Source organism: Pinus tabuliformis, chromosome 3_1 (assembly GCF_031772625.1).
Source record: "Pinus tabuliformis cultivar Carrire ecotype Pingquan chromosome 3_1, CPIR1, whole genome shotgun sequence".
Classification (NCBI taxonomy): domain Eukaryota; kingdom Viridiplantae; phylum Streptophyta; class Pinopsida; order Pinales; family Pinaceae; genus Pinus; species Pinus tabuliformis.
Genome location: NC_142301.1, coordinates 265,349,327 through 265,370,419, shown reverse-complemented (window position 1 = coordinate 265,370,419; position 21,093 = coordinate 265,349,327). Strand labels below are relative to the sequence as shown.

The window sequence follows — 21,093 nt, the reverse complement described above, 5'->3', positions numbered from 1 at the left end:
TCTATCATCACCGAGTACTACCTCTATATCAGTGCCTCTCTGAAAGCTCTGAGAAGTACTCACGGACTCCTGTCATGTGACGTGAAGCCCAACTGTCCACATACCAGATACCTGAAGATGCTCCGCTCATCGAGGGAAAAGCATGCTTCCTTTGAACCTGTGTGGCAGGTGATCCTGCACTAGAGGACTCACACGTAGTGAACGCAAACTCCCGGTCAAAACGACCTGCAAAGTCCTCAATCTCTGCTGAAGCTGCCACGTCCTGGTTCTTCCCCTTCTTCTTCTTCTTTTCCGAACACACAACTGCATAGTGTCCCATCTTTTGACAATTCCAACACTTCACCTTGGAATAGTCCTTCTGTGTGTTCCCCTGTTTACCTTTACCTTTGCCTTTGCCCCCACCACTGCTTGTGGAAGCCTGCTTCTTCCCTTTGCCTTTCTTGCCTCCTGCCACTAGTGCTACATCCTCACCCTGCTCAACTGGCTTGGTTGAGCCAAGCTGACCTTTCCTGATCTCTGTCTGAATGCAATCATCCCAAAACCTCTCCCATGTGGGAAGGGTCTCACGTGCACAAACCCCATCAGCAAAGTTCAACCATGAACGGGGAGGCCATTCACTGCAATCCGCACCAACTCAGTGGGTGGAATGGCCTCTCCAATCGCTGCCAACTCATCTCTCACATTAGTAATCTTTGTGAGATATCCAGCTGCACTATCATTACCTATCTTAATGTTCTTCAGCTTCTCCTTCATGACCATCTTCCGGTTCTCATTGGTACTCTGGTAGAGATTGGACAATGCTGTCCACATCTCATGGGCATTGCTCTTTCCTCTCACATGAGGAATACAATGGTCTTTTATTCCGTCTAGAATCAGCCTCTTACCCTTGTTGTTCTTTTTATTATAAGTTGTCAACTGAGTAGCATCAATAGGCACAACAACAGGGTTCTGTGTGGTATGCACCATGATATCCCAGACTTCTGCCTCCTCAAAGATACTCTGCATTCTCTCCTTCCAAACGCTATAATTTGTATGCCCATCCAGCCTATCCTCCACTCTCAATCCCAATGACATCCTGCTGTCCTAAAATTGAAAAATAGCACTACTGTAGTAAAGATAAAACTGTTGTTTATGAAAAAATCAGCTCGCTGGAATTTTCTGAGTGAAAAATCAGCAACTGTAATTTTTTCTTTTGTTGTCCCAAACTGTCATTCAGAACTCAAGCTCTGATACCATGTAGAAATTTCTCATTTCCCACCCCGGTTTTCAGTTTCTCCTTATTTCTTCCATATAGTTAAATGCCCTTTCCCATAACCATACATTTAACAAGCTGGAAAAAATAAATTTGCTGAAAACACAAATTCTGGAAATTTTACAGAATGCTGGAAATTGCAGAAATAAAAATCAGCAGTAATAAACAGCCATTAAAACACATTTAAACACTGAGATTTTTGGTCAATGTGACCCTGGAAAAACCCCCTACAACTCTTGGGGAAAACCAGTTTGAGAGCTCTTCTTTATTTCTGGAAAATGCCTTTTTACAGTAAGAGAAATATTCAGCAAAAATCAGCAAGCAAACTTTTACAACTTATCTCAGCCTTGCTGAAACTCCGCCTTGCTGAAACTCTGCCCTGCTGAAACTCCGCTGTACAGACTTGTTGAAACTCCGCCCTGCTGAAACTCCGCTGCTGAAACTCTGCAGCTCACTATCCAGAAATCTCATTTGCTCTCTTGCTCTCCTTCTCTCAAACTGCTCATGAAAGAATTAATGACCTTTTCCTCCTTTTCCTCCTTTAATCTAACCCCATGTGACTTTTGGGTGATCCAAGTGACTTTTGGGTGATCCCTAAATCCAATGGCTGAAATAGATTGAGATCTAAGGCTGAGATTAAATGCTCATTTAAATCTCACTTTTTATTTTTTGATTCACCCCACTTTAATAAAGATCCACTTAGTCATTTATTTCCAAAGTCACTTTTCCTTTCTAATTTTTCATTGACTTTATAAAAGTCACTTTAAAATTAAACTTAGTAACTTTATCACTTAAAGTCACTTTTAAATTAGATTTAACTTTATAAAATTATAAAGTCACTTTAGAAGAAAAATTAAATTCTTTTGGACACTTTTCCTTAGGCCAAAGATCAAAGCCTAAGGGAACCACCTGTCCTCCAGTACCAAATTTCAACATCTATGCCATATTTTTTTAAAGTAAGTTTGATTGCATATCGCATAATCATAAATTGACACATCTTGTATATTTTTAAAAATATTGTTGTTCAACTATTATTTCAAATATGTAATCAAACATTTGTAATGATTCCTTATGTTTATTTGAAGACATCATATTCTATCTTGCTTTTGATCGTTTCAATAACTTAATGTTCCCTTTACTATCTTGTATCATTTTATTTTTTGTCATTTCGCTTCTATCTAGATTTTTTTCGACATTTTTGCTCATGATCTCCATAAAAATTTGACTTCCTTGATGGGTGAGCTGGATGGAGCAATCTTGGACTTCTAGGTGGTTTTGGACCACTGGAGAATCTTCAAAAAATAGAATTCTCAAAATTCCTTCATTCAAAGTAACCACTTGGTCCAAAAATTTCTATTTCCTTGAGAAAATATTTTTTCTGGCTCAACAAATTTTTGAGTGGGACCTTCTATCTTGGAAATGGGTCCTTTCTTATTTTTAACTTGATTCCTTCTTTGAAAAAGGACCTCATTAAATTTTATAATTTTTCCACTCGGAGAGAATTTAATTTTCTCTCAATTTTATTTTTGACTAATTTCTGGCTTAATATTTTTGCTAGAAAATAAATTAAATGACCCTAGAGGGGATTAAACATATTTTCACCGTCAAAGTAGGTCTCTAAAAATATTTAGGCGATGATGTCTAATTATGATTAATTATCCACCTAAAATATTCCTAGAGAACACTTTTTTACGTCAAATATTACATAGACATCCCATACAAAGGGGCAAATTTTACAATTAAAACAGACCTCTAGACTCAACCAAATTTTGCGACACTTTTTTTTTTCCGAAGAAAAAGCGAACTTTTTATTAAGAGAATAAAAAGTTACATTGCATATGCTGAGCATTTCCGAAATTGCTGCTTGCTAGACCAAGCAATCAAAACAAAAAATCTCCTTTCTGTCTTTTTGATCACAGAATTCAGAGCAGTTTTTGCTGTAGTAATCAGCTGTGGCAATACAGCCAAGACCATAATATGACCTCGTCTGAAGAGACAGATCAAAAAACATTAAAACAGCATACATTCAAGTCTTTGGGTCTCCTCAACAGAGAGGAAAACAACCCACAAAAATATATAAAAATATGTATCAGAGTTTAGTATAAAGAGAAGTCTGTGTGAAATAGTCTAAGCATATAGATAAGAGATAAAAAACAAAGACAAAAACATCAGCTGAAGAATTATATATAAGGCGGCACATCTGATGAAACGATCTGTCCTTGACAGTCTTCCACTATTTTCCACCCTCCCAAAGCTTGCTGCAAACCTTCCTTAGAAAGCTTGTCCGCGGCATCGTTGTTGTCCCTGTAGATATGGCATATGGAGAAAGAGTTAAAAGATGACTTTAATACCTGAAGTTCTTCCAGCATGGGTTTCAAAAATTGGTTTTTGCAAGTACTTTTTCCGTTAACCCAGTTTACAACATTGAGGGAGTCTCCAAAGATCTGAATAGTGAAGGTGTTTCTTTGAATAAGCCAACATAGGAGCAGTCTCAGGGCTGACAATTCTGCAAAATTATTTGTTCCTGACCCCAATCCGACTGAGGCTTTGAGGGAGTGATGTGCATTAATATGAATGACGATTCCTGCGCCTGCTATGTTGTTTTGGGATGCTCCGTCAAAAAACGCCCAAGGAATACCATCTTTGATTTGCACTGTCTTGTTTGGATTTTGAGGTCTTTTTTCTTCTGGTTCTGGGATGGAAGAGAATATGGAGACCGCTTGGATGGCTGTGACAGAGGGCTGGGTTCCCTTATCTTGGAAAATAGCTCTGTTTCTAGCAAGCCAGACTCCCCAGCAAATGATGGGCGGGAGGTTTCTCAGGTTCCCATCCGGATATTGCTGCCACCAATTTGACCAAGCCTCGTCCAGATTCCCATTTCCCCACTGAAATTTTTTATTCAACAGCTTTTCAACCTCCCTCCAGATTTTTGCAGTTTCCGAGCAGTGTAGGAACAGATGGTTTATTGTTTCCTCTTCATCTTTACAAAGGGAGCACCTCCCAGGGCCATACATGAATCTAGCCTGGAGGATGTCCCAGGTAGGAACTTTCCTTCTGAGGAGACACCAGAGAAAGAGTCTGGCCTTAGCTGGGCATTTGAGCTTCCAAATTTGTTTTGACCACCACTCTGGATTTCCCCACCCTTTCCTGGATTGAATGAACTTGTATCCATCTTTGGGGGAGTAATCGCCAGTTTCTCCATGGGCCCAGATCAGGCTATCCGGAGTGTCTTTTATTCTTACATTGGAGCGAACAAGTTCTTGTGTGAAAGAAGACCATTCATTCCACCACCTCTGATCCAGCTGAAGGTCCTCTCCATCTTTCCATGCCTGACACCAAATGCTCGAATGACCCACCTTTTCCACCTGGTCTAGAGTAAAAATGTTTTTGCCTTCTAAATGCCTAATTAGTCCAGGTGATAGGGCATAGTTTTCATTGCAGCCGATCCACGGATCTTTCCCAATCTTCAGGTTTCTGCCGTTCCCAATCTTCCATGCCAAACCTTGTTCAATTACCTTGAAAGAATCCACTGTTGCCTTCCATATCACCGATGCATTCTGCTTGTTCTTGTCCGGGTTCCTTATCCAATCCTCCAATGGGACCGGGTCTATATATTTTCTTCTTATCACTCTGGTCCATAAGTTTTCCATCTTTATCAGCCTCCAGCCCGACTTTGCTGCCAGAGAAAGACTGAAATCTGGAAGATTTTTAATCCCCCAACCACCCCAATCTTTGGACCTTGCCACTTTGTCCCAGCCCACCCATGGTAGCACTGGGTTTTCCTTGGAACCATCCCATAGAAATCTGCTGCAAAGTCTTCTGATCTTTTCCATGATACCCTTGGGGACCCACGTTAGAGCAGCCCAGTATACTGGAATGGCCAAAAGCACTGATTTTATAAGAGTCAATCGGCCCGCTCTCGAGAGCCATTTGAAGCTCCAATGGGAGATCCTAGATTCTATTTTTGCAATCAGCCAGTTCCAGTCCTCCTTCTTGTAAGCATTTGGCTTTAGCCAGAAACCCAAGTACTTGAAAGGGAGTTCCAAAGTACTTGGCTGGAAAGGTAAGACAGATTGAAGCCTTCCCCTCTCCTGAACTGCTAGACCTGTCATTATCAGCTGGGATTTCCTATGATTTATCTGCATGCCAGTTGCTTTCAGAAACAGATCTAAAATAGATTTTAGTTCCTTTATTTCAATGAGCTCAGTATTTGTGAAGATCAATATATCATCAACAAAAAGGAGATGAGAGATAAATAAATTTGTGGCTACCTCAATACCTTTTACCTTCCCCTCTCTTCTGGCCTTATGGATCAGCTGGCTGAGACCTTCCGCAACTAGTAGGAAGAGCAGAGGGGACAAGGGGCACCCCTGCCTCAGACCCCTTTGACCTTTGAAGAATGGAGTGGCTGCTCCATTGATGAGAATTGCATAGCTTACATTCGAAATACAGCCCATTATCCAACTGATGAAAGCAGGTTTAAAGCCAAGGTGAGTTAGAAGCAACCTGAGATATAACCAATTTATCCTGTCATATGCCTTTGATAAATCGATTTTAATAACAGCACCCTTCTTATTCTTCTGCCTCACACTATGCATGACCTCCTGAGCAACTCCTATGGCTTCATGAATTTGTCTTCCCGATAAGAACCCAAATTGTTCCATTGATATATGTCGAGACAAAATTGGTTTGATTCTGTTTGCTATCACTTTTGCTATGATTTTGTAGATACTATTACATAGCGAGATTGGCCTGAAGTCTTCAAAACTTTCTGGGACTTCCTTCTTTGGAATAAGGGCTATAAACGTGGCGTTAAAAGGGCTATAGACTTCACCTTTTTTCCTGGCCTCCTCCACCACTTCTGTAATTTCTGCTCCTATAAGTTCAAAAAAGTGGAGGAAAAGCTCTATGGACCATCCATCTGGTCCAGGGCTTTTCTCTTTTGCCATGGATTTTATTGTAGCTTCCACTTCCTCCTTTGAAACCTCACAGTTTAGGTCCTCCGCTTCATCCTCCTCCAAGAATCTCGGGAAGCATTGAGCTGTCCTTATTACCTCAGCAATAGTAGTCGCTCCTGGATCTGCAAAGAGCTTTTGGAAGTGATAACTAGACTTGATAACGCTATGTATGATAATGTACATAGACTTGATAACGCTAGGACTAAACCTGAGACCTTACCATCGAGCCTCACTCTAGCTTTGGGGTATGTGTGGGAGAAAAACACTGCCAATTATGAGGGCTAGAAAATGCGAATTATTGGCGGAGGGTAAAAAAACTCCCTAGAGTGAAACTCTTTGCTAAGAATCGAAGGCTTACCTAGATGTTTTTACATGGCTTTATAGTCATACTAATATCATTTTTACAATAAAGGCCCACATGGCTACAAAATTTGGAATTACAACGACAATCTGGAAGTTGCATGATGTTGATGGCTTTGAAAAAAAAAATCATTTGCTGATATGTTCTTTGCATCTCGAGGTGGTTGACATATGTGTGGTAAACATCTGGCTCTACTTGGGGACATGTTGCTTCAGTGAAGGAATGTGAGAATCCATAATCTGCATCCAAGAAAACGACGTAAATCAGGTAGATATCTATTCAAATATGAATCAAAATCATCATATAATATCAAGGTGCTGGAATAGAAATTTCTAAACTAATAATACGAAAATGCAACCTAAATCTAATGACATAAAAACATAAATGCTAAAATGAAACCTATTCTAATAATGAAAATGAAACCTAGTCTATCGGAATAGGGTTAGAAATACAATACAGAAGATGCCCCATGGCATCAGACATCATCGGTGAAGTCCATGCTGAGAACCTGCCGACTCATTGGCAGATCCATGGGTTGCTTTTCTAATTTGCCATGGCCAATTTTGAATACCTTAGGACTTTGACTTATCCGAATGTCATGTTGTTCCCCGCCATCATATCCATCGAGCTTCTTCCTTTTTCTTTTTCGATTTCTGACCTGCAAAAGCTTGATACCATTTGACACTGATAATTTATCTTTTAGATCCTTTTTCCTTTTTTCCTTATTACTTTTCTTCTTAGTGTGTTGTGATGTTGATGATGATGTGATCAACGCAGACCCTTCTGTCTAATCTTGAAATTGTTCAGATGGAAAATTTGAGGTATCCAAGACTCTTGTGATATGCCTTTCTTCATTCTTCATTTGTTCTGTCATGGATGATGGATCAATCTCAATAGTATGATGACTATGACCCATCTCTTGATTTTTCCCAATAGTCATAACTTGATTTTCTTCAATTTCCTTTCTAACCATGCCACTTTCAGCTAAACCTTCCTCAATGGGATAAATCATAAGCGACCTCCTCATGAAGTTTAAAATAAGATGGGACTTGCTTTAGCAGCTTGGGAGGCCTATGATCTGTTAAAAGCTCTTCGATTTTCTGCCATCTATCATCTGGACAAGGTTGAAACTTTTGTACCTATAATTTTTCCATTTCTTTCAACCTTTTCTGTATGGAACTCATTTCCTTGGCATGCCTTGCCATTAATTTCGCTTGATTGATTTCTATTTTCACAAACTTGTCTTGAAGAGTGATCTGATTAGCTTCCATTTTCACAAACTTGTCTTAAAGAGTGATCTGATTAGCTTCCATAGTTTTCATTTCCTGTGCGTGATTAACCTCCATGGTCTCTATCCTATTCTGAAAAATGATCATTTGATTATAATGAGTAACTTCCATAACCTTTAACTTGTTTTCCATGGCACTCATTCCCTTCGCATGATTGTTAAAATTGGCAACTAGGGCCAAAATCCATGTGGGTCATCTTATTAATGGCAGCTAATATTTTTCTTGGATCCCTCTCATCGAGAGGTGTAGGATTGATCTAAAGATCATTCGATTCTGATAAGTATTCAAGGAGATATGAATTTATTTGTGTTATGGGACAACCATCAAGGTCAGCCAGCAACCAAATAAACCCCACTTGTGCTCAACGTTTTAGTATAAATAGAGGTGGCCTTCAAGTCATTTCAACACACACTTGGGATCTCTTCCTCTCTACTTGTCTTTGGGTTTTAGTAGGAGGAGAGATCCTAAGGGATAACGCTGCCCTAATCTAGAGGGAGTGCCCTAGGCTCTACGCTGCCCTAATGAAGAAGCCCTAGACGCAGGAGGAAAGGGAGATCTAGCACGGTGAAGGAGGCCTAATAGTAGACCCTAACACTGCCCTATGGAGAAGCCCTAACGCTGCCCTATGAAGAAGTAATAATACGCAGCCATGGAGGGTCTAAGGAGAGACCTTAATACGCTATCAAAAAGGAAGCCTATACGCTATCCTAAGGGTGGTATGGATATACCCTAGCCATAGCAAGCCTAGAAGAGAACAACGTGGAGTTAGGAGGCTATTTCAGGAGGCTGAGGAGCTGTTGAAGAGGGCCGCAGTCCATATCTTGAGGTTGAGAGGCAGGGGGAATGTTTTGGGGTAGTTAGGTGAAGGAATATCCCTTAGAAGGGCTGCGTAGCTAAGGGACAGCTTGCTGTAGCAAGCCACAGTAGATAAGAGGAGGTCGAAGGGTGGAATAGGGGTTGGAACAACCGAGCATTGCAACCAAGGCTTTCCTCCCCTCTTAGAAAGGCAGCCACAATTGTGGAGGGCTATTCTGGCCACATTTTGAAGGCTGTTCGAACTACTGTTAGAATGCCCTAACCAGTCATGCAATGCAACAAACGGAGAAGCCTCAAAACAATGATGATGATACGTTGAAGCAACATGATGATGGAAGCAGCAATGATGATGATATATTGCAGCAGCATGATGGGTATAGTGACGAAGTGTATCATAGCATAATGAGGGGCAGCACAATGGTGAGGTGCAGCTGTATGATATAGCAAGTTCATGGTGCTGCAAGTATAGCACATTGGTACAACAGCATGCAAGGGACAACAAACTAACATTGGGACAACTGTATGGTACTTAGCAACAAGTACACCAAGCATGTAATGGTACAACAAGCATGCAAGGGACAACAAGCAAGCAATGGGACAACAAACATGGACAACATGGTTCAATCATGACACATGGGACAACAGTACAACATTAGGTGCAGCAATCATGAGGTCCAACATTGTGATGATGGGTGCAACATGGTGAGGTGCAACATGATGACGAGATGCAGCGTGATGATAGGTGAAGGAGTCACCTTGGAGAATCAGTTGAAGCAGCATGTCTTCAACTGATCTCATGTATCATCTTCTTAGAGATGATCTATGCTCTCATCTAGATAAGTCAAAGTGTTGACTTCAGTTGTAAATGTACTATCTCTCTCTCTCTCTGCTGAACTATTGAAGAACATATAAGAAGAATTGATCAAGGGTTCCCCACATTGGGGTTTGTCCTTGGCTAGCGCCACATCTTGTGTCCTCTTATCTTGGCTTGTCTTCTGCTATTTATATTTATGTTCTATCTGCAATTTACTTTAATGTTGATGTGATTGATAATCTGGAAAAGATATCGAGCTAACTGTGAAAATTGAAATAAATTGCTCTAGCATAGAACATACCTAAAACTAACAATGATCAACTATTAATCTTGTTTGATTGAGCTCCATGTTCTTAATTATTTGAGTTAATTGCTTAATAAGATGTTTATTGTTTACCGTTTCATCATCAAAATGATCTCCTCTAGACAAGCGATGTTCCTTATCAACAACATTAATTTGATCACTTATCCCCGCCTTTCTATCATCCAAGATTGTTCTTGCAATGGCACAAGTGTCCTCATCATGAAAACTTTCGCAAGGTCTACAATATGGCAACGATTGATCAACAACATTTGCAGCCTCAAGTGGATTCGACAGTCTCCGTTTATCATTATTTCTATTATTCTGCAACTCATTCTCTCAAGACCTCTCCATATTAATTAAACGATTTTGAAGAACAATCACTTGATTTAACGAGTTGAGTCAATTCTTTAATAGGATCACTTTTAGTTTCTTTAATCTCTTTTCCTTTAAATTCTCGTGATTTATCTAGAATATCAGACTTCTTGGATGCTTTCCAAAACTTTTTCAATTCTTCATCTAAAGTCTGAGCAACCTTTACATTAGCAGGTTTCTCACACATAAGCTCATAAGAAATGTCATCTGCAAATGCATCAAGGTAATGGAGCAACAAAGACTTGTCTGGAGGTTTATAATCCTGAGCTAAACTCCTAACAATGTCATTACACCTCTTATTGAATTCGTCCAGTATCTCATCTTCATCTTTCTTCATATTGTTAATGGCGTAAAACAAATCCCTTTCGTCCTATTTATCTCCATATTTATTATTGAAGGCATGGATAATAGCTTGCAAAGAATCAAAGGAGTTAGCATTAAATTACGAAAACCAATCCATAGCATCATCTTCCAGAGAAAGAATGAAGAGCCTCATCTTAACATCTTCATGATTATAGTTAGCAGTACTACACCACTTACCTACACAAAGACTAAATTTCTTGAGTTGATTATTAGCATTAATTGCATTATTGCCTTGGAAAGAAGGCAAATTATCAATGGCCTTCTCTGGAATATCATGTAGATAGCCTTGAATGCTAGTAAAATTACAAGGGGCAAACAAGTCATTCACGATGCCCTGCTCACTTGACTCTGAAAGAGAAAGTTGATATCAGAGAAAGGTTCTTGTTCAATATTAGCAAGAATTCTATGAGAAGAAGGCTTCTAGTAGAAATTCTTGCAGAAAATGAAAGAAGTGGAGTCACCACTTGAACATGGATCTAACTCTAAAAATTCAAGATGCAAAAACCGAAATGTTAGTCGAAAAACTGAGTCAAAGAAAACTTATCTCCTACAACGACACCATAAATGTTGTTATCCAAAGTGTACACCTAAGTGTGGGAAAAGTTTCCAACCCCACAAGGTATATCTTTAAGGCACAATGCTTAGAGTAGGGGCTGCCACTTTGATCCCTACTCTCTTTGTTTAAGCTCTCTCCTAGGCAAGCTAAAGGGGGTAGTCCCTAAAAGATAGAAAACTATGGGGAAACTTGTTGAAATCAACAAGTCTAGGAGATCTAAGGGCAAGACAATCACTTCTCTTAGTAACTTGAATTGATATTGGATGGCAAGTTAATTTATTAAATTGAGCAGTGTGAGATAGATAGATCTAATTAGATCAATATGACACTTAGGCTTAAACAGTGGGAGACCAGTGCCTTGATAACAATGGTCAAATAAATTTAAATTACTTGCACAATAGTAAATGATATTCCAAGTTACAAGATAAGCATTGCTGCAAGAAGATGTTAGTACCAAATCAAGATAATTAAAAATATGAGTGATAAACTTTAAAGGACAATTGCAAGGAAAAGATGCTTTTTCTTTCAAGTTGAGATGATATTCAAAAGACAATAAGCTTGAAAAGACAAGTTAGATGATGTAAAACATGCAATTATAGATTGAGCTCACAATTCCAATTACCAATGATTAAATGATGAATGCAAGACCTACCTAATGTGAAATGTTGGATCTTGGTCAAATTTAATTAAATGCCTATCCTAGATGAAGGCCTTCTCCTCAATTGTTTTGAAGCAAGTCTTAAACAAGGTTGTAGAAAGAATTCTTGGGGAAGGAGGCTAAGGCCTCATTAACGATACCTACCCAGGAGTTCTAACGACCCAAGTGCCTCCGTTCCTACAAGGGATTGCCCACAAGAGAATTGCAAGGTCACCTGTTTTAACCATTGAGCAAGGGTCAAGCTTCTCAAATTGGTGTGAAGAAGGTGGTCTTAATTTTCTATCAACCAAGCTTATGGTTGGAGGTGAGTTTTAATGATGCAACGCTAATCTAGAATGATAGTGCAAATGATGATGATATTTAGATAGTTTGAATGAGATACAATTATGGCAAGGTACTTCAATGTAAGAAATATTAAACCACTTATAACCAAATTATAAATATCACTCTATTACAAGATTACAATGCTTGTTTAGATGATTTTCACTTATATGATATTATAATAGAAACAAGTGAAAATTTAATGATGCAAACACAAGTAACCAATGACAGATGAGATTGCTAACAAAATGAAATAGAAAGATGCAATTCAAAGATTAGATCTAATTTATGATATCAATGAAATCCTATCTAATCAATGAGAGCAATAGAAAAGTTTAGTATCTAAATCTAAACAAGAGAAACTAACTAAGAAGGTAGAGGCTTTTCCAAAACCTTGAGGAGATCACAAAGATGATAGCACTTCTACAACAAGAATTACTCCTCAAGCTACCAAATGCCAAAGAGGAAGGCACAAAGCAATGGATAGTATACCTCAGGGAAGAATGACTTGCACTAGACCTCAAAAAAAACCCATGGCCTCGATGGATCAGTCCACAAAAGCTCACGACCAAGCAAGGAAAAAGGGTACAATTTTTATGATGAATTATGAGACAAATTACAAGTGATTTCAAGCCTTGAATCCTCAAATTTTAATGTGAAAACCCTCCAAATAATTTTACTTTAAACCAGAAGGGTATGCACCCCTCCAAAATGCTCATGGCTAGGCTTAATGAGGCCTCTAAGCCTTGCGGCTAGCCCTAAAAATTTCGTCCAAGTGATCAGATCCCAAAGAGGTTAGTCCAAGCCCAAAAATCAGAGATAAAACCCTTCAAAATGAGAATATAGGCCTGCAAAACCAAAAGGGTTAGTCTATGAATCAAATAACAAAGAGAAGAGACCCTAGGAGGCTTAGTGCTAGGGTAAACAAGCTCCAAAGGTCCGCGACTAGGCTAGAAATGGCCAATAATGCTAGCGACTAGCCAAGAGAATGTGAAGAATACAAACTTGAGCCACAAAAAATCGTCTATGAGCCTACAAAATCAAACCCAAGTCAGATCTTTGATGAGAAAGTGGAGAAATAATTGATAAAATTATTTACAATTTTTTTAAAATTTGGAACCCCTTGCAAAAAATTGAATTTTGAAGTGAAATAAGGGCTTTAAACCCTTGCGGCCTTGAAGAAGGAAGCCAAAGGCTAGACGACCATCCAAAAGGTGATACGTTGGCCCTAAAACCCTAACTGGCTAGGTGAGGGCTAGAACCCTCACAAACTCGGTCTCCCTTGATTTAGAGATATATCCACTTGCAAAACAAGTCAAAAGGGAAACCTTAGACATCCTCTTCAAATCTACAAGAAAATTAAGGTAAAAAGCCCAATGGCTATGTACAAAAATAGAAAAATGTGTACAAGGGCCAGAGGAAATTATTTACAAAATTTACAATGATTGATAGCTCTTATTAACAAATTTATTAAATTAATGCACAAATTAATAAAATAGATGATTGAAGCAATATTAATAGATGAGCAATAACCAAGATCTCTGCAAAACAAAATCGTTAGATAAGTATTGAAGTTTAACAAAATGGGCTCTTAAGCTTTCTTGTCTTGGGAGTTGGCTGGTGCAATCGAAGAATTCCCCTCACACCCAAGATTTGAATAACATAAAGTCTCTACACACTTAAGATCAAGTTATCAAATAACTAGAGGCTAGATACACACAATAAATCTCAAGATCTAGAGATACCTGCTAGACCAATCAACTTAATATGGGATTGAGAGCTTGAAAATTCCACAGTCTGCATTTTATGTCTACGTTTCGAGTCTAGAACAAGACTCATCTTCAGGATTGAATCTACAAAGAAGAGAAAAAATGGAAGCTATAAATATGAGATGCAACACTGCAAGGGTGGGCAGCTGACCAACTCAAGGAAAGGAATCACTTTTTTATTTAATTTTCATTTTCATTTTAATTTAAAATAAATCTTATTATACCTAAATTAATAAACTTATGTTTTAATTAGAATTTTCATCTTAATTTTTTATGTTTTATAATAATGGATATTCTTTGACTCTTTTCTAGTTAGAATATGCTTCTTTAAGCCCAATAACTAATGCAAGACACTGTTAATTTGGCAGCTCAGTGACAAATTCCAATCATGGGACTAGATTCCTCTTTTCGAGAGGACCAATTTTGACTTTTAAAGCACTCAATTTGGACAAGGGAAAGTGTATTTTTGAATTGAAGCCCACAATGTCACATTTGATTAGGTCAGCCATAAAGCAAATTGGTTACCAATGGAAGCTTATAAATTCAAGTCAAGTGACCCTCATTTGGACCCCATCATCAAGCATCTTCTTCTTCTCTCTCTTCATTGGATTGGTTCGTACAGGTTCGAAATTGCAGGGTTCAAAGCTCACATGTGTGATTAGAGTTTTTGGTTTCCAGCAACAAGGTTGACTTAGGAAATTTTCAGCTATAACTGTAGGCGCACAGGCTCATGCATGCGGTTGGAGCATCTCAACCGCACACATAACTCTTCCTCCATGCGGTTGGGATCTAGGGTTTCAGTTTGACAATTGACCGTAGATTGGGAAAGCTAAATTTGATTAATATTGTTGTTGGGATCATATTTCTGATATTGTTTGGTTGATATTGTTGGATATTTTTGTATGGGCTCATTGTACTCTCTGTTAAACATTTTATGACAATCTAATAGAAGAAGAATTACAAAGGGTTTTCCCCCTTATGGGGTTTTTCCCTGGTCTTTGACCAAATCTGGTGTCTCTTGTTGATGTGTTGATTGTCTCCTATTGTCATTGCATTACTGTTCTATCTTCAATTATTATTGATTGATGAAAAGTATTAATTGTTATTGAAAGATTGCTAATTGAACAATTGAATTGGGCTAAAGTAATTGAAACAACATAGAGCAGTGTAAAAATTAACATGGTATCAGAGCTAAGGTGAAGGACAAGCCCAAAGGAGACAAGAGTTGAAGCAATCATCTTTGAAAATTTGAAGGAGCCTATCTAATCAAGTCAAGATGTCTTCCTCTTTCTTCAAGGATAATGAGAAGCTGGGTGACTCATCTAACTTTGTTGCTTGGAAGATCAAGTTGGAAATCATAGTTGAAGACAATGATGCTTGGGAATACATACAAGGAAAAGTACCTGAGCCTCTGGAGAATGCTTTCATTGCTGCTAAGAACAAGTACAAGAAAGGTGAGTTAAAAGCAAAGAAAATTATAGCTGATGGTTTACAAGATCATTTACTTGCTTATGTTGGGAATTTGAAGAAGTCTAAGGATATGTATGATAAGCTAGCTGGCATGTATGAAGTCAACAATTTGAATGAAATCATCTCCTTGAAAGATCAACTCAAAGATATGAAGATGAATAAAGGAGAGTCTGTGCAATCCTACATTATGAGGATATCTCATCTTAGAGATCAATTACAGAGAGTTGGGGAAATTGTGCATGACAGGGAATTGGTGATTGTGACCCTTAGAGGTCTCCCTCCTATTTGGGAAACCTTCATTACCACTATAAGCAATAACAATGTGGTCCCATCATTTGATGAGCTCGTTGGAAAACTCACTCAAGAAGAATCAAGGATGGTTTCTAGAGGCAGGATACAAAAGCATGAAGAAGGAGAACCCGCTACATTCATCACTCATAACAAGAAAAAGAAGGGAAAAGGAGGTCCATCAAATTCAAGGAAGCCTCCTCCTCGAAATTCGAAGAGAAGGAATGAAAGAGAAGCATCGCACATTGAATGTTACAATTGTCACAAGAAAGGTCACTATGCTTGAGATTGCCCTGAGAAGAACAATGGTCCACGCTACAACACTAGAAGCAACAATAGCAGGTTTAATAATAAAAGAAGAAGAGATGATCAAAGAAATGATCGTAATGGAAGAGATGAAAGAAGAAGAAGAGATGCTCTGAGTGATCATGAAGAAGACCACCATCCTCAAAAGAAGTCAAGAAACACCAGGTATGAAAGTAATGTTGCAAATCAATCTGAATATATTCTTATTTCTGCACTTTCTAGTTCCTCTCCTCCAGATACTTGGGATAGTTGGTTGGTTGATAGTGGGGCCTCTCATCATTTCTCTGGGTATAAGGAAGTTCTCTCTAATTTGGTGGAGAGGGAGTCAAGTTTGAAAATTATTCTTGGAGACAACTCCACTCATCCCGTGAAAGGTTTTGGGTCTGTTAAATTTCATTTGGACTCTGGGGAATCTGTTTTACTTCATGATGTGATGTATGTGTCGGGATTGAAGAAGAATTTGGTATCTATATCTGCTTTGGAAGACAAAGGGATGAGGGTTGCCTTCATCAAGGGAAAAGTACTTACTTGGCCGATGGGAACCCCTATGAGAGATGCATTCACATTGGGATCTAGATTTGAAGGACTCTATAGAGTCACTGGAAGACCTCTTCTAACATTGGTCCATGATACTAATCATCAAAGCAAGCTATGGCACCAAAGATTGGCCCATCTACATTATGATGCCCTTCCGAAATTGAAGAAATTGGTCTCTAGAATTCCTGATGTTCAAGCCCAACATGATGGAGTATGTCTTGGATGTGCTAGTGGAAAGAAGACAAGGGGACCATTTCCCTCTAGCAAGAACAAGACAAATGACATCCTCCAACTCATTCATTCTGACATATGTGGTCTGATGCTTGTACACTCTCTTGGTGGCCATCTCTACTATATTACCTTCATTGATGATTTCTCAAGGAAAACATGGATATATTACTTGAAGCATAAGGATGAGGCCTTCGATTTGTTCAAGAATTTCAAGGCTTTGGTCGAAAATCAAACAGGGAAGAAAATTAAGATCTTCAAGTCTGACAATGGTGGAGAGTACATTTCCAATGAATTCATAGATTTTTGCAAGAAGGAAGACATCAAGAAAGAGATGATTGTACCCTATAATCCCGAACAAAATGGAGTGGCTGAAAGAAAGAATAGGTCTATTGTAGAAGCTGCGTACGCCATGCTCCATGATCAAAAGCTGCCAAAGTTTCTTTGGGGAGAAGCTACTAATGCAACTGTATATGTTCAAAACAGGGTGCCTCATCAAGCATTGGACAACAAAACTCCCGAAGAAGTATTCACAGGTGTTAAGCCTGATGTTAGTCACCTCCGTATATTTGGCTGCCCCGTATATTTTCATGTGTCGAAGGACAAAAGGATCAAGTTGGAAGCCACGAGATGAATCACATTGGATGGTTCGAAATGCGTCTACAAATGAATTTTGATGTGATTATCGCCAAAAACTTGTCTCAAAAAAGAAAAGGTACGTTTGTTGGATATTCTGAAGATGCTAAAGCATTTAGAATATATATTCCTGGACAAAGGAAGGTTGAAATTAGCATGGATGTAACGTTCAATGAAGATGTTGCCCTTGGGAAAGCAAGGGACCTTCCTCTGCTTCCTTCGCTTGAGAAGAAGAATGGTGTTATGGATATTTTAGATCGTCCTTCCATACCTGAATCCGAGAGAGACATTGTTGATAATCCCATGGATCCCATGGACCCCTTGGATCCTCCTCCATGTGATCACCCTGCCCGGAAGAGGCCACTTTGGCTTCGTGATACATTTCAGGATGCTGAGGGACACATTCCCACTACAAGATCATTTAGAGAAAGCAAGAAGCCATGCAAGTACCAGGGATATGTTGTAGCTATGAGCAATATGATTCAAACTGAGCCTCACATCTTTGAAGATATCGTGAACGAACAAGTTTGGAAGGATGCTATGGCCGAAGAATACAGATTAATTATGAAGAATGACGTATGGGATCTTGTGCCAAGACCAAAGGGGAATCTGTCGTGGCTTCAAAATGGCTATTCAAGATCAAGCATGGAGTCAATGGAAGCATTGAGAAATACAAGGGAAGGTTCATGGCCCGAGGATTCTCCTAGAAAGAGGGAGAGATTACGATGATATATTTGCTCCTATGGCTCGACACCACCATTCGTTCAATAGTTGCCCTTGCTGCAAATCAAGGATGGACCCTTCATTAGATGGATGTGAAGACAACATTCCTTCATGGCATGTTACAAGAAGAAGTATATGTTGAGTAGCCATAGGGATTTGAAGTAAAGGATCGAAAGACACATGTTTGCAGGTTGAAGAAAGAATTGTATGGTTTGAAGAAAGCCCCTAGAGCATGGTACACTTGCATAGATAGTTACTTGATGAAGCTTGGCTTCACAAGAAGCAATGCCGATCCAACCTCTACTTCAAAGTGGTCCAAGGTATGCCATTGATTTTGAATTTTATGCTGACGATCTATTTATGACAGGTAGTGAGCCCTTGATGATTGAGTGTAAGAGGCAACTAGCCTCTGAATTCGAAATGAAGAACCTTGGACTCATGCACTACTTCCTAGGCCTTGAGGTGTGGCAAAGGCCCGGTGAGATTTTTCTTTCTCAAGGAAAATATGTTGTGAAGCTATTGGAAAGATTTAGAATGACAAAATGCAAGTCCTTAGCCACACCAATGGAAATGAATTTCAAGAAGCTATGTGGAGAGGCTGCATGACCCAATTTGGCAAATCCATCTGAATATAGATAGTTGATTGGGGCTCTGATGTTCTTAGTGAACACTCATCCAAACATATGCTATTCAGTGAACAAGTTGAGTCAATTCATGACTGAGCCTCTCCGTGCACATTGGGTTTCTTCCAAAGTTCAGTTCCATTGACCTACTTTTATAGTCATTTGTCGGACATTTAAAAAATTAAATTATCTTATCTTATATTATAGAGGTGCAAAATTGGAAAGCAACTGTTAGGAAGTGAATTGCTGTATGACATAAGCCTGAGGAAGATTGTGAGGCAAGTTGCAATATGGCCAAGTGCTCGACTGATGATTTACAGTGAACTGAGTGTACACACTTATGCAAGTGTGGGGTCTAATGAACAATGCCCTTAAGTGTGTTGTTCAAGGTATACCATGATGATCATCTGTAGGCGTTGTGCTTGAGGTTGATCACTGATCTGCTCCATGAAATCAGGTCATCTGTGATTTTGATTTTGTCAACTTTGATCATTATGCTAGTGCAAAACCACTGTGACCTGGTTAGACACAATTACCGAAATAAGCTGCCTAAAGTCACTTCCTTGTATAGAGTTTAAGATGCCTAATATAGCACTTGGATGCTCTAAATATTTTCAATATAAGCAGCGGACCAATTAGTTCCTTTTTTCCTTTTTCTCACCAATATGCAGTGAAAACTATTTCTTTATTTCAAAAGGGGCTTGTTTAGATGGTAAAGCAGTGGTGTTTCATACCATCCTGAAAAGTTCAAATTCCCAAAGATATGCTGTGTTCCTTGTGGGCAGTCTCATTCAGATATTTTAAACAGTTGGGACCAAGTGCTAGTAATAGATACCCTTAACCTACGGCTTCTTAGCCAAAGAGATCTTCCTCAAATATGTAAGTTGGCTACACTGTATGCAAAGTAATAGATACCCTTAACCTACGGCTTTTCAGCCAAAGGAATCTTCCTGTAAGTTCACTACACACTTTGTATAATGATAATAGAAACAATTTGTCACAAACAAAAATAGATAGCCAAGTTAAACTTTTAGATAATTTTCTTGAAATAAATACTCCACCCATATATTTTTAGCCCAAAGGATCTTCCTCGATCGTTGTAAGCCAGCTACACCGCCCATTGTTTGCTGCATAATAGTGCCCATAAGAAGCATCTTGTCCCAACCAAAAGAACCTAGCAGCCCTCACTGTCATTTTAGCATATTAAAAACTCCGAAAAGGATCTTCCTAGAACGTTGTAAGCCAACTACACCGCCCATTGCTTGCTGCATAATAGTGACCATAAGAATCATCTTGTCGCAAGCAAAAAAAACCTAGCGACCCTCATTGTCATTTTAGCATATTAACAACTCATATATTGAACCCATTATTTAGTTCTTTACAAAATACGAATCTAAAATGGCTGTTAAATTTGTTTTTTCCTGTGCTACCACTCTAAATGCTTCCAGTTTCATGGTCTGAATTAATGCCATACAAATTTAAATACTAAAGGACAATGAGAATTTATGTCTGTCATCCTCCCATTACAACCCATTAAGGATACTCCCATAAGGTTTCAAGACATCACTTGACCGGAAAACAAGATGATATAAGCAGCTATTATAGGCTATATTTTGATTTAAAACAGTAACAAATCTCTGTCATGGGGCTTAAATAAAAAACACGCCACCCAAATCAGAAAATGCCAGAAAATTTGCTATAAAACCATCAACAATCTACCACCCAAATCAGAAAATGCCAGAAAAATTGCTATAAAACCATCAACAATCTACCACCCAAATCAGAAAATGCCAAATAGCATGTATGATTCACAAAAGGCACCATGTAAAGATAAGAAAATTGGAAAAATCAAAACCAGTAAATATTGTAAACCATACTATTCCTGGAGTCAGTAAGGTGGGTTTTACCTGAAAGAAGCAGGATGGATTATCGGTCACAAATATATACGTAGCTACCTGTTTTTGCTTCAACTTCGCTGCCCCTCTTTCTTCAATCCGACATTCTCATCGTTTTAAGGGACACATTAATCACCATGGAGCATCCAATGATATATTTAGAGCCGCTAAAACGAACTTGAGATTTGTTTGGCAGAACTTCAATTTCTAATTAGGAAGGTGTGTCTGCTTTATCATGTTTACAGCATGTGGAAAGATAAAAATAATCTATTTTGATGGTATGAAATGTGATGGTTCTCCCTTGATTCGACACCTTATATGGGTGCTGCCTTGGTTTGACAGTTTGTGAATGGAGCTTGTTTGTGAGTTACAATAATATATACCCTATGGGCTTTCGTGCTCAATGTTTTTAGTTCGTCTAAAAATACATGTGAAGTAAAATTTAAATATATTGTAATATTATAACTTTGATCAACCAAGTTTCTCTAGGATCAAAAGTGATCAACCAAACTTTTATAAGGATCAAAAGTTTGGTATAGATTTATTTTATTTTT

The 21,093-nt window shown here is 38.6% G+C and overlaps 1 protein-coding gene across 3 annotated transcripts in view; it reads right to left on the bottom strand.

The window, feature by feature from the left end:
• LOC149186814 (uncharacterized) overlaps positions 1-20,882 on the bottom strand; it is a 64,295-nt gene extending 43,413 nt beyond the window's left edge. For all 3 annotated transcript variants that reach the window (XM_089411143.1, XM_089411142.1, XM_089411145.1), the window contains exon 1: positions 20,552-20,882. The gene's annotated coding sequence lies outside the window, so the exon portion shown is untranslated. The remainder of the gene's footprint in view (positions 1-20,551) is intronic.
• Between the last annotated feature and the right edge of the window lie 211 nt (positions 20,883-21,093).